We start from the raw sequence: 15,086 nt of genomic DNA, 5'->3' as shown, positions 1-15,086 counted from the left end.
ATTGCTTGCCTCTGGATTCTCATTTACAAATGCATCTGACATCCACTTGTGGTCCTCAGCTTTTGCTTTCTGAGGAAAAGTCTCTTTATCTTTTTTACTCCATTTAGGTAAGTATTTACTACAACTCATTAATGAACTCATAGTACAAATTCTATACGCTTAAAACTCAATTTTCTCTCAGCAGTTTTGTCTTTGTGTTTCAGAAGTTTGTACTACAGAATTTTCTCAGCTTGAAACACACCTGCTCCTTTATATTTCTTGTCAGAAATGTATTTCTGAATATATCCCTCTTGCCTTCCGAAAGTATGTGGCTGATCTGCTTCTCTAAGCTTTCTTCTTTAAACTGTTTGAGGGGTCTGGGGATACAGCTCAGTGTCCTAGCGTCTGCCTGGCAAGCACAAGGGTATGAGTTTGATTCCTGGTACAAAAAAAATGGTTTTACACTTGTTAAAGTATAATCTTAAAAGGAAATCAAAAATCATTATTCCCAGGCAATGATAAAATAAACACCCAACAGTAATTTTACCTAACTCAGGAATTAATGAAAGAGCTACCAAGATGCTAAAACCAGTCCAAAGAGCACTTGAAACATGAAATATATAGTCAATTCAACAACATGAAAACATTAGAACGAGATTTTTGAGATTATATTTAATCCTAGTTAATGCACAGTGTCTAACAGGCAAATAAACCTGGTTCATGCTGGTGATGTGGCCACTCTTTTGAAATTATTTGCATCTCCACTGGATTAACATCTCCATATTAATGTCTGATGTGCGGAACCATATATGGTAAAGATCTATAAAACATGCAGCCAAACACTTGTACTGAGAATATAATAAGTAATCTCTAAATATTGGAATAATTATTAGAGATAATTCAGTCTTTCGTGTTGCAAAAGCAAAAAATAAATTAAAAAACTGAAGCAAAATTTCTTGTTGGTTTTCTCACCTCTTTCTCTTCCCTGTCTCTCTCATCCCTTCTTACTGCTGAATACTAAAAGCCACGTGTTACATTTGCTCTGTTTCCTTACCTTCCACTGACTCTAGTCCTCTAGCAATATGAATTGTGGTCCCATTACTTTTTTTCTCTTTTGCTGTGATCACCAGTGACCTACTTATTGTTAGCTCCAATGAGTATTTGTTTATTCTTTATCTGACCTTTCAGCAGGTTTTGAATTTGACCACACACACAATACATATTTCTTCTTTTGGCTTCTGGGACTCAACCCTGCTGGATTTTCCCCTACTTCTTTGGGATTGTTTGCCTCTTTTATATGCTTATTCTCACTACTCCGCTATAAAATGTTGGACTTCCTCTACATTGAATACTTGCCCCTTCTATATTCCTCAATATTTCCTTCTCAGATATCCTGCAGGATAATAGATTTAATTACCTCCATTTTCAGGTAAAGTACAAAACTGTATCTGCATGGTCGATACTTCAGATCATATATCCAAGTACCTGTGAGACAGCCTCAGTTGGATTCCCTGACACATCTCAAATTCAATAAAAGTACACCTAGGTGTAAATTTAGGACCAAATGGTAGCCAATAGCACGTGGACTGAAGGGAGGCCACATTCAAGATTGGCACAGGAATACCATTTCAGCCTTTCCCAGCTGGCTGGCTGGATGTTGCAGTGGTTTAGATCTGGGATGTTCCCTCAAGGCTTTGTGTGCTTGGAAGGTGATTGGGTCATGGGGGGGGGTGTACTTCTCAGTAATCCACTCGTGACTCTGTAGCTGAGTGTGGTGTTAGGAGGTGGGGTCTGCTTAGAAAAAGCAGGTCACGAGGGATGTGACGGATATGACGGGAGAGTGTAACTCCCTATCCAGCTCCACCCCATTCTCTCTGCTTCCCAGGAAGCTTTCCTCTCCCGGATGCCAACACTGTGCCATTCCTTCCTGGAAGCCAGCCAACTATGGACTGAATCCTCGAAACACACTTCTCATCCTGAAAGTTGCAGGTGTTGAGGGCTGTGTCTCAGTGACAAGAAAGGAACTAAGACAGAAGTGAAGATTTTTTTATTCAATGCATTCCTGATGGGGCCACCTTTCTTGTCTATCCTTATCTTCCCACTTTTTCTCTTCACTAGGAAAATATATGCTATTTCCTAAATTCAAAGACTTTGCGCATCTCTTTTTCTTTGTGTATTCTTTTTCCTCTGCCTAGGTGCCATTCCTTGACCTATCCATTTTGAAAGAAAAAATCATTTTCCTCCCTCAAGGAAAAATTCTAACGTCGTTCCTTCAGTGAAGTCATTCAAATATCTCTGCACTCTTTCTTGCCACTATCTTTACACACCCATTCACCTTCCTCGGCATTCATTTGTCATGTATTTGCTGAGTAAAGCAAGGTGTCATGTCCCAGAAACATCAGATTTGAATGATACAGGAAACTCAGGGACCAGCTTGTTATCAGTGCTGAAAGAGTGCTTGTAGCATGTATGTACCCATGCAGAGAACCAGCCTGCTTGGGGATGGGGTGCTGGGAAGGGTTTCTTGAAGGCACTGGTGCCTGAAGTCAATGTGATGAATAAGTAGGACTGTCCTTGGAAGATGGAATGAAGAAAACTCTATGTGCAGGATATAGTCTAAATGAGAGCACGAACCGTGCCCTGATGTCCATGGAAAACTAAGAGGTTGGATATTCCCATAACAGAAGTGGCAAGATGGTTGGCTGAAAATAACCAGTAAGCATGTTACTGTATATTGTCTTGACATTCTTGGTATCTCTGTGGGATTCAGGGGCAGGAGCTGATAATTGTTCACTTTCGTGTGCTCAGTCCCTGACTTTATATTGATACAGTGATTAACAGGTGAGAAAGATAAGGGCTAAATTAAGTCTTTCAGTCTTTCTTAAAATTAAAATAGGTAACTCTCAATTGTAAGAATATAGTAGAGTCAAAACTTACACTGACAAAAAACATGTAGTGATAGGAAAGAGTTCTGTAGCGTCTCTTTCCCTTTCCAAGGCCAATTTGGAATGTATTTTGGTGTCTTTTCCTTATGTAAAATAAGAGTAACAAAAGTGAATTTGATAAAAGTATCAAATCTAGAACAGACATGAGAGCTGAACTCCAGCAATGCACAGAAATCTTGCATGTATGGTGATAAATGAGAAGATTTTACTGTTGTGGAATAACGACAACTCTTTTGCTTATTGAGCAAAATAAGTACAAGGATGGAGCCTCGAAAGGGCTTATTTTTTACTTTGAAATAAAACAAAATTCACTTAAGTGAAGTCTAGGCCTTAGGAGGAAAGACAAAACAAAGGTTTTATTTGCAAAGCATATCTTAAAGTGGCAAATACTCTAGATCTTTAAAAGATGTTTTGTACCCTCTTCTGATAATCAAAATATAGTAATAGATGTTCAGTGTGAAAGAAAAATTATGGAGAATTCCACTAATTTATGTAAGCAGTTAAATTTTAAAGTACATCCTTAAAGGCGCCTTTAAATACACACGCATATGTACAGTTGGGTTTTACAGTGGGTCTCAGATTACTCATGCTGTTTTATGGCCTGGTATTCTACCTTAATACCTCAGAAATATTTTTCATACTGGTATTAATGACTACAAACACAGCGATGTAGATAGTTTGCACATATAATCCACTGCATGAATTCTCCCCAATTTCTCAGTTAATGAATTTCAATCAAGTTTTATTGCATGCCAACAATTGTTCCAGAAATTCACAGTATACCAGGGAACAAAATTGAGTTCCAGTAATTGGGAGATGAGGAATGGAATGCATATATAAATGTTTTCAGGTAATAGTGAGTGTCATAGAGAGGATTACAAATAATAATGTTCTACAGAGTGAAGAGAGTCACTTTGATTTCTGGTAATTTGGCAGACCAAATAATCTTCAAATGATTTCTTTTACACTTTCAAAAACAGTTTGGGTATAATAGAGAGTTTGTTTTTCTTTCCAGTACTGGGAGTTGAACTAGGACTTTCACACTGAGCCTACATCACCAATACTTTTCATTTAATTTATTTTTTATTTTGCTATAAGATCACTAAGTCATTACATTGCCCAGGCTGCACTCAAACCTGATTTCCTCCTACCTCAACCTCCCAGAGAGCTGGAATCATAGGAGTACCATCAGGCCAATTTGTTTTGCTTTGTTTGTTTTGTTTTTTTAATGTATATTCAAATTAGCAAGAAAGAAAGGAAAAAGCACTCCTATGTGGAGTTTTAATGCAAGGGATAGAAGGCAAAGATAGAACCATAAGATCAGAAAAATCTAAATATAAAATCTAAATATAAAATCTAAATAAAAAATCTAAATATAAATTTCGGGCTCTCTCCATGAAAACTCGGGCTAGAAAATTCCATCCACTGCATAAAGGATATGGTGTGTAAACACTGCTGCTTGGTTTTTTAAATCCAGGAGGAAGAAAAAAGCCAAAGTCTCTAGAGAATTCAGAACCACAGCCCTACCCCTGTGTGGGTTTGAGGCTTAAAATTATAGCACCTGCGTGAGCTGGGAAATTCTAACCCATGGACATTAGTACAGAACTGCCTCTCCTTGGCAGTGGCCTGGAACCTGGCCAAAGCCAAAGAAAATCTGCTTTAGAGTCTGACTGAAGCCTTCTGAATTCCTACAGGTTTAAGCTGCTGAAACTGCTCAAGCATACTGAAAGAAATATAAGAAATTGGCACCATTAGTGCTATTCAAGGGACACGTAGGGCTCTAAATGTTTATGGAGAAATGAGAAATTTTGATAATTAAAGATCCAAATATCTAATTTAAGAAATTAGAGAGGATAGAAAAAAGATAGCAGAAATGAAAGAAACCACAGAAATTAATGAAGAGAATTATATGACAGAGTTTCGAGCCTACTAGAAAGCAGGTTCTTTTAAGATCTAATCGGATAGAAAAACAGAAAAAATGATTAACAGCAAAGTAAAGAAAGTACAAAAAATGTTAGAAAATGAGGCGTATACAAATTGACAGGGTAAATATGAAGATGATATTAATGTCAGTTCATGTTTATGCCAATAAATGTGAAAATTGAAGTAAATAGGATAATTTTCCTTAAAATTATAATTTAAAACTGACGATAGAAGAAATAGAAAGCTTGAAAAGCTCTAAAACTGTTTCAAAAATTGGATCAGTATTTTAAAACCTACCCACCCAATAAGCAATGAGGAAATGCTTGGGATAGGAGGCCGTGCTCCCTTCCTGGGCTTGTAGGAGCTCCAAGCTGGAACATTCCAGCTGAAACCAGTGTGGAGAGAAGCAGAGAGTACACTGGGCTGGAGAACAAAATTCCAAATGTGAGAGATATCAGGTGCAGGATTTCCAAAGCAATAAGAAGGACAGGAAGAGGGTACAAGCAAACAAACAAACAAACAAAAAAACAAGAAATAAAAATGAATTTCAGACACACATTTAAAACAGCTAATATTTATTGCGTTCTACTCTGGTCACTTTGTTCAATTTTATACACGATTCCAGTCTTCAAATATCGCTGCCAGGTGGATTCCATCCCCATGTTTGAATGAGGAGTCTAAGGATTAGTGTGCTTCTGTGTCAGAAGCCACAGACAAAGCCAGTGAGTGGCACAACCAGGCTCCAACTAGTGGGTTTGACTGAGATTCAAACCGCTTTGACATTTAAATCAGAGAAAGGTTTGCGTGACTGGCACCGTGCCTAGGAAGAAAGGGTCCCACCTGAATGCTGCCTGGAGCAGTAGTTCTCCAGATGCGTCCCTGGTCCACTGCATTGGATACATGGGAGCTTGTTGAACCTGCACAGGCCTCCTCCCAGATCTACCAAATTGAAATTCTGGGGTCTCAGCCCAGGAACAAATCTTCAAGTTTTAATGCACTCACCCCTAGCCTCGTGCATCTAGAAAGGAAAATGGGTGATGAAAATTACATCGGCCTGTGAGTCACATAAACCTGGGTTTGAGTCCTAGTTCTGTTGTGTCCTCCTTTATATATTTTAGTAGTGCCTGATAATATTCCATATGATGTGGTTTACTTTGGGAAGCTGGTACCTACATATAATATCTGTTAATCAGTTTCAATCTTATTGCTCTCCTCTTCCTTTCCATTGTTCCCTTCTCCATCGCCAGAAGGCTACCTCCTGGTTTCCTGCCTTCTCTCTTTTGTTTTATGTATGCATGTTTGTATATATGTTTGTATGTATGTATATATTTTATGTTTCTCATATAAACATGCATTATTTAATTTTCTGAATGTGGCTAATTTTATTCAACATTCTGCTTTCTAGTTCTAACCATTTTCCTGCAAACGACATATCATTCTTCTTAATGGCTAAATAATATTGCAATGTGCGTACATATCCCAGATTGTCTTTATCCCTTCATCTGGTGGTGAGCATCTAGACTGTTTACATAGTTTAGCTATTGTGAATTGTGACACGTCCTCTTATACTAAATTACGCATTACTTAAAATCTTTTTTGCTCAAGTCTCTTACCTTTCAGTTTTTGTGAAAATTAGCCAAGGCAAATGTAAATGTTAATTTTTTAAATCAGTGTCTAGTTTAGCTAATGAGTGCAGTGTGGTTCCAGTGGGAAAATGAATTCAGGAACAAAACAGGTTTGGGGCTGGGATAGTATGTGCATCTCTACACAAGTGAGTTTGAAATTGAATGTGTCTGTGCACTGAGTGGGGGGTAGCACTATGTTAGCACGACAACTCAGTGTTCTTTGTTCTTTGTAATCAGAAGTGCTGTCTCCTTCCTGCGGGTACTAAGGTGACAGAAGGGCACTACCTGCCAGCATCAGGCCTCACCAGTCATGCCATTTTCCACAGACACCTGACAATCGCGGCCAATGCTAAGCACAGCACTAACAGAGAAGTATCACTCAGGAGACAGAGCATGAAGCCATCACCAGTGAGTAGATTAATGGTGTCTGATGAACGGTAGAAATCAATGAGGCAAAAACTGCCTGCCTTAGAAAAATGAACAAAACACGAGAGCAGGTATGCCAAGCTGTGGTTTACCTCAAGTCTGTGCTGAGCCCCACTCAGGAAGACAAAATTCACACCCATCTCACAGCATCCCCGTCACTGTCAGAGACCATGTTTACGGGTTATGGGCCAAGGCCATTAATTCCGTTCATTCAGTTCTATAATGATTAACTACTCATCTCCGAAAGGCCAGACAGTACGCAGGACACTGAGATTGCAGTTTTTGTTGCTACTTTTGCCATCATCTTCCTTATCATTTCATCACTCAGCATCACCCATAAAACACCTCTAGATCTCATAGCTGCTTATAATCTCCTATCATGCAAAATCACAATCACTGAACCTAATTAAGAGATTTTTATCTGCTCTTTCTACCTGCTGCCCAGACAGCTACATAGAACAAACAGTCCCTGTGACATGTGAAGCCCAAACTGTCTTGAACACAGATGACCAGTTAATGAACACAATTTGAATACAAGTCTCCAGGTCCCTGTGGCCAGTCTCTGTGCTGGCATCAGGTTATCTTTGAAAAGGTCCAGATTCACAAGATGAGAGGTGCATAAGAAATACCACTGGCCATCTTGACCTCCTGCTACTGTACAAAACAGTAAGAATAAAGCCTTCACTGACAACCCTGAAGCCTTTAGAGAGAAGGTCAATGTCTGTCCCTGACACAGATGCTAAAGGAACACTAGGGTGTCCCCTAGAAATCTGTGTGTGTGCGCGCACGCGCGTTGTGTGGGGGCTAGAATTATGTCAATGTGACAACCTAGTGTTTTTTATTCTTTGTAGCTGAAAGTGCTATCCCCTTTCTGCGGGCACCAATGTGATAGACAAGGGCATTGCTTGCCAGCGTTACGCATGCATTCACCTTTTGTCATTTGCTTCATTCCAAACATCCTATGAGGATAAAGGCATGGAAAGGTTTGAAATTGTTCTGCCTTTCCAATTATGAGTTTGCTTAAAGGGCCTTGCTAGGCCTCTGTAGGTCTAGCAGCTGCTGCCTTTATTATATGAGGTGACTTGGGCTCAACAAAATGAATCAGAATAGTGCTCTGTAAGCAAGGGATATTATTTCTTTGTCTTTGGCTGCCAACAAAATGCTGGGGAAATTAGAAAGTAATAGTTACCACTGTAAATAAGAATAAGAAATAAAACTTTTTATGTCTAAGGAAAAGCTTCCCTTTTCCTTTATTTTTACATGTCAATACTCAAGCTTTCTGTGGATCTTGGCACCAAAAGTCACATAAACAATCATTTACATATCCTAGGAATCCAAGCATGCTCTTTTCCTGGGGTGTGTGTCCTCTACCTTGACAGAAACACGGGGAGAATTTTGATCAGATCCATTTTAGGTGCAAAAGTTGCCTTTTTGGTCAGCTGGACAGGAATCCAGTCAAGTGAATGTTCCCTATAAAAAGCAGCATAAGCATTTTTAACATTAAATCACACCTTATAAGACTCAGCCTTTCTTTCTTTCTTTTCTTCCCTTTACCTTCAAATAAATTGCACAAAATTGTCAATGACCTACCTTCTCTTTGCTTAGAGCACTGGTGGGATCCCACCGAAAAGGAGAAAAGCTGCTGTCCAGTTAAACCCTTAAGTATATATTCAACCTCTGTTGAAAATCTCAAAGTCGTAAAGGCCTGAGTGGCAGAGCAACTTTGAACCCATCTCCAGGGCATTCCCTATTTTTCTTTGGGGTTGAGTCTGGGAGGTCTAGATGCAGGTCTGGTGAGATATGCTGGAGTTAATGGGAGGCCATCTGTCTGGAGTTGGGAAGGGTCCAAAGACTAGAGAGAACAAGATAGATGAACATGGCTCATACTCATAGAGGCTGAGAACCCCTAAGATCTGTGGCCCACAAACTGGAGACTCAGGAGAGCCAATGGTATAGATCCGGTACGAATCTGGAGGTCTGAGAAATATAAGAGGTTGTGGCATACACTGGAGAGAGAGGGAGAGAGAGAGAGAGAGAGAGAGAGAGAGAGAGAGAGAGAGAGAGAGAGAGAGAGAGAGATTATGCTTTAGCCTTTTTAAAAAAATCTTATTTAGCCTGCAATGGGTTTGACAAGTCCCCTGGATATCCTTTCAAGCAATTTTATTCACCTGTTAGAAGAGTATAGTGATACTTGTTTGATTTTCTATTTTATCTGGCATTTGAGAAAGTTAAAAAAGATATTGAAAGGGATTATAATACAATGTGGAGTGTGAAATAAATCCATACATTCAGTAAACATTTATTAATCCCAGGATGGATTAAGTAGACTTCAATTATCAAAAATCTAATAATCTCATCTAATAATTGCCTATATGTTCTGGTTTATGAGGTAGCAAACCCATAGCTAACTGGAGACCAAGGGTAATATTTAAAGCAAGAGCAATAGAAATATCCAGCACTTATACAAGTTCACCTTAGATTTGGTTTCCAGGAAGTGTCTAGGAGTTGGGGGAAGGGTAGGGAGAGTTTCTATCGAGGTAAAGCAGTACCCATTGTGTCTTTCCCTCTACATCTCAGACATAACTTTGAACATTCTGCTCCTGTGCTTCTTCTGGTCAGTTCCCTAAATATCATTCTCTCCTGTGTTATCACTTTTGAGAAGATCGATAAGAAAGCTGGAAGGGGATTAGAAAATCACTTGTCCTCACAGAGGAACTAGAAGGCCTGGTAGTGTGTATCCATCCAGTGGTTTTCCATTCCTGTATGAGCATATAGATTGTGAAAACTGTCTCAAATGTGACCAGCCTTAACCCCTAATGGACCACATGTGTAGTGATTTTAAACTTTCACCTGCTTAGGTATGAGAAGACCAGTCTTCCGATCCCTTTCTCAGTAGTTTCACGAATTCATGTGAATATCCACACACGTTAATGACTAGTCTTTGCCATTTCTTAGCAATACTGGCCAATTAAACTATGTCTTAGAGTCTCCGAAATTAAAGCCTTATTCTTAAAACTGTATTTTTATTGACAGCAAACCTCTCAAGTTACAAATCTGAGCTTCTCAGCTCCAGCCTGATGCAACTGGAGCTGTGCTGTGCCTGGAAACCGGACTGTGCCTTGGGACTGGGAGCTTGCTGTTAAGACTCTTGTTCCAAGGAAGAGTCCCCAGTAAGGAAGTTAGAGTTTTGTGTGACAGCATTTTATTTAGCACTATAACTTTTTCCAGAAATGTGACCACCCTTCTTCCAGCTGATACAATACAAGGATGCCTGGGTATGGATGACAATCGGTCTTCTACCACATGAAATCAGGACTTTCCTCTCCCACGTGCTCATGCTTGCTTCTGCTTTGAATACCCTCTTAAAGACTTTGCTACCCATGTTAGAACCATCTCAGTGTACCTAACACACTTGATGACTCCTGCCCAGTGAGTGATCAGGCCTCGGTCCCATGAACCTCCATGCTTCGTGAACATCAATGGACGAAGACAGATTTGCAGGAGATGGGGCACTGCCTTTCTCTACTCCCCAGGACCAGATGAGCCTGAACTCCAGCCTAGCCAAGGCCCCCATTCTTATTCTCCGACCCTTCACCCTCTGTTTTAGCTTTTAGAAACTAGTATTTCTTCTTCAGGACACCATCTTCCCCACTGACCACTCATTTGCTCAATTTCAACTTAACTGTCATCTCTGCAAGAGGCATCTTCTCAGTTTGTCTGGATTATACTACTCTGTTTTAGTTTTCCTCATTTGTGCCTTTAGACACTCTGTATTTATCTTGTTTATTTCCCTATTTCTAAAAAACCTTGCATGTCACAACTATAGCCCAGGGCCTACCATACTATGCCATTCCATACCATGCAATATAATGTGATATAATTAATACCTATTGAGCATTAACTATTGGCAGGTACTGTGCTAAATTCTTGCATATATATTAACTTATGTAACCTTAACTATAAGTTTAGTAGGGAGTACTAACATAGTTTCACTGCAAAGTGAAACTTTAAAAGTTAGAGTTTTTATTTTAGAGATAAGTAACTTCTCTAAACTTCTTCCTACTGAGCACATAGCCAACACTCCTCTCCTCAGCCCAAAAGAAGGGACGGAATATGGAGAAGCCAGCCCCAGGAGCATGGTTTCTTTTCTACAAGAAAGAGGAGGATAGGCTGAAACAGCCGGAGGTAATAAAGCAAGGGTGGAGATGGCCTTGTCTCTCTGTGCTCCCTCCCCTCTGCTCCTTGCTATAAAAGTCCCCCCACCTATATATGGGGAAATGGAAACTTGAGGCAAATAGGCCCCTCCATCTCCTCAGAGCTAGCTTTGAATAAATCCTTTTTCCTTGGCACCCAAAGGCAAGTGAATGTGTGCATATGAGCCTAATGCCTGGTAATACCACGATATTCTCCCTTCTCTAGTAAGGAAAACTAGGACGAGATGAGTGAGGTGATTTGTTCAAGGGCACTGAGCTGCTAGGGTGCCAACCTGGGCACCGTGACTCCAGGGCTCGTGCACTGAACTACTGTGACAGGTGGCCTTCAAGAACATCATATATTGCTAAGTCATTTTTGTATTTCAGGGCCAAGGCAAAGGGACTACATCCTGTGCTCAGGCCCACAAAGGAGAACAAGCCCATTTGGCACACATGATGGGGGATATCTAGAACACTGAATCTAGAGGAAAATATATATGCCAACTAAATACCTATGGACCACTTGATTTACCAGACATTAAAGCTTACTGTAAAAATGATAAGAGCACCCAAAACAGTATACAGCAGTGGAACTGAATAGGGGAGACTAAATAGCTCCAAGTGCGATGTAATTCAATATGTGGCAAAAATGACATTTTAATTTATATCAAAATGAAATTTATTTAATAAATTTGAGTTTTCCAGGAAAAAAAAATGGATAGCTACAATATAACATACACAAAAATCAGATGGATTATATACTTAGACTTTCAAAGGAAATGATAACATTACAGGATATTTGGGAGATTGTGCTAGAGAGTCATGCATTGGAGACAACTTTTTTTTCTTGTCTTTTTGAGACAGTTTCACTATGTAGTTCAGGCTGAACTTGAGCTCACTCTGTAGCCCAGGTTGGCTTCAGATTTGCAGCAATCTTCCTTCCTCAGTCTCTCAAGTGCTGGGATTACAGTATGTGTCACCATGCCCAGCAAGATAATTTTTGAAGATATAAGAATGCTGAATTCATTAAGGGAAACATTTGAATACAGGAAAATTTTAAAGATGATATAGGAAGAGACATAAAGAATCAAAATATATTAAAAATGTATTATACAAGTATCCCAAAGTGTCTTATATATGAAAGTATTTGTATAATAATATCCCTAATTTCCTAACCCACAGGAAGGACCTCCTAATTATAAAGGAAGAAAAAAGTTCAATAGATGTAATCACCGGAGGTTCCAAATAACAGACAAAGCTGTTTTGACATTTGTAAGTGAACTTGAAAATTACAGAAATGAAATACCATTTCCCACGCACTACATGTAAAAAATATTTCAAGGCAGGTGTGAGTCTTAAAGATGGCAATGCTGACCTACTTATGGTAAGAAATAACATTACGGGCTGGGGATTTAGCTCAGTGGCATAAGCGCCTGCCTTGTAAGCAGGCACTCGTGAGTTCGATCCCCGGTACCGATAAAAAGGAAAAAGACAAAAAAAAAAAAAAAAATGGAAAAAGAAATAACATTAAACCCTGCCATGTGATCTCGATGTCATAAGGACTACCGTTAGAGAAATCAGTGCAAACAAGATAATGGTAAATTTGAGAAGAAAAGATGAAAAGCTAGATATCCATAAATGTACTACTCACTGCCAGAAAGGGTGTATTTGAGACTCTGGGTATTTATGAACTCACCTGGCCAAAGCATACAGATAAAGAAGGGGTAAGTATAGATCATGAAGGTTATGAACATTTCATGGACCCACAGAAAAATAATCAGGATAGAAGTCTAGTTCATATAGTACTCACGCATTTCAGTGGTCATTTGAATTGATTATTCATCCCTATGGTGGATAGCAGGCAATAAATTTCCCTTCGTAACTGTTCTTATTCTGTTTGTACCTTCCCTGTTGTTTCCGTTCACCAACATCACTTCTTTCATTAACACAATCCTATACAGAGCAAGGATGGCTTGACCTACTGCCTGACTTCAAACCCCGACCTTATCACTTCCCAGGTAAACAACCTTGGGAAATTATTGAACTACTTCTTGTTTTTCATGGAATTATCGTGAAAAATAGATGGACAAATATAAGTCAACCATTAGAACATTCAGTAAGTATTAATATTACTTTGAGTTTTGACAAGTCATGACTGCTAATTTTCAAAGAGTATCTTAACTTCAGTGAATTTCACAAAGTCATAATGGTAGATTCTATATTTATTCTGTTTTATCACCACCACCCCCCTTCAGAGAAGGAAATTGGAATTTGGCTGAGGCTAAGAATCTGTGTCTGCAGTATAACTACACACTTATTCTGCCTCTCTAATCTATTTTTAAAATGGTTGTGTTAGCAAAGACCAAGATGGCAGCCTGGTCTGGATTTTTTTTTTTTTTTTTTCCTATTCAAGTTGTATTCATTCACCTATGCAGAAAACCCATCTAATCTTTTTGCTACTGTTTTCCCTTCTATCTTGCCATCCTCTGACTGTGAGGCAGAATGTGCTGAGTCATTAGAAATTCAAAAGATTTCCAGCCCAGCCCTTTGAGACCTGCACAGATGGACTCTTTAGAATAAATACATGATCACAGGCAGGAGGAAGATGGCTGTGCCTCTAGCTTACCCTCAGTCCACAAACTACAGCCACAGGCTTTGCTTCTCTCCATGAGAGAATCTTTTCGTCTGTGAGCAGTATCTACGCAGACTTTACAAATCCTGTTTTCTCATTCTGTGCGCGATATGACACTGTTTCTTCAATGCCCATCTGCCACATGACACCATCTCCCTCTGTGCTTCCTGCCTCCTTCTCACTCGCCATTCACCAGGGCTGCAGTCTGCCCTGGCTGTGGAAGAGCTGGGAGGAGGTGAGTTTTTTTTTTTTCCTGTGACACATTATTTCCTTCCACCAATGGGCAGTTCCTCTAGTGCTGTCTCTGGAGGACATGTTGCTGCTCTTGCCTGGAGCTGCCCTGGTTCTTTGGTCTGGGCTCATGTACAAATCTAATTCAATTTACAACGCAGTTACATAACTGTTCCAGTCTCCAGTTGACCTTGATGTCAAGTAGCGGTCAAGTTGTACCAGCCCGGAGAAAAGAGGAGGAGTCTCTGGTCAGCTCCGGAGAACATTTAAGCTGGGGTTCTGGGACGGAATGTTGCCCAGAATGGCCAAACCAGATCAGTAAATTCTTTGGAAAGGTTGAAAAGCAAAAGCTGCTGATTTCTGTAAGGTGGGTGCTGCTGACCTCTAGAGCAGTCCTGTGTCATGCAGATGGGGAGGCTACCTTCTGCACACTTCACTGTTAGCTGGTGGGCCTTTTTAGTGCTCCTGGGAGGGCCATCAGCTCAGAGACTCTCAAGGACAGACTGTAGCGCATTTTTTCCAGAGAGGCCTGATTTTCCTCAGTTCTAAATAGTTGCAAGAATAGCTGAGGTTTGAAACTTTTGCTTCTGATCTTAGTAAAGCCAGGAAACTAGGAGTTGCAACATGAAAGCAAAAATATAAATGAGATTAGTCAAATTTTAGAAATTTAGTGTGTGTGATATTTCTCAGAGAGCAGATTATGTGTTGATTTTGTTCTCTGTTTTCCCTTCCTACTTACACAGTATCAATGAGCACGAACTAATATTCAGAGAATACTTGTTGAATATAGGCTACATAAGTTACATATTCTTGGAAATTGACCTTTTTCCTAGTTAATTTGTCAAAGACTATCACACAGAGGTTTTCAAAATTTTATTTTTTATATTTTAATCCTTTATGTGTTCTGTGCAAATGTAATACTAATAAATCTTGTATGAATGCACACATGTCTCTATGTGTCATGATCCATGACTATTAAATCGTTGTTCATCTATGATAGTCACATTAGTAACGTGTGCACAGATTTAAAGGTTTGGTCTTAAATATAGTTCATTTACACTAGCATGATCATCCTCACAGGCAGGACTAGCCTCATGGATGTGAGATTTACAGAGTTACACAAGGCCTCTTG

This window comes from Cavia porcellus, unplaced genomic scaffold (genome assembly GCF_034190915.1).
Source record: "Cavia porcellus strain 051 isolate PalLab524CR breed Dunkin Hartley unplaced genomic scaffold, mCavPor4.1 scaffold_11, whole genome shotgun sequence".
NCBI lineage: Eukaryota > Metazoa > Chordata > Mammalia > Rodentia > Caviidae > Cavia > Cavia porcellus.
The sequence above is the reverse complement of the archived record's forward strand: the minus strand, read 5'-3'. Positions refer to the sequence as shown.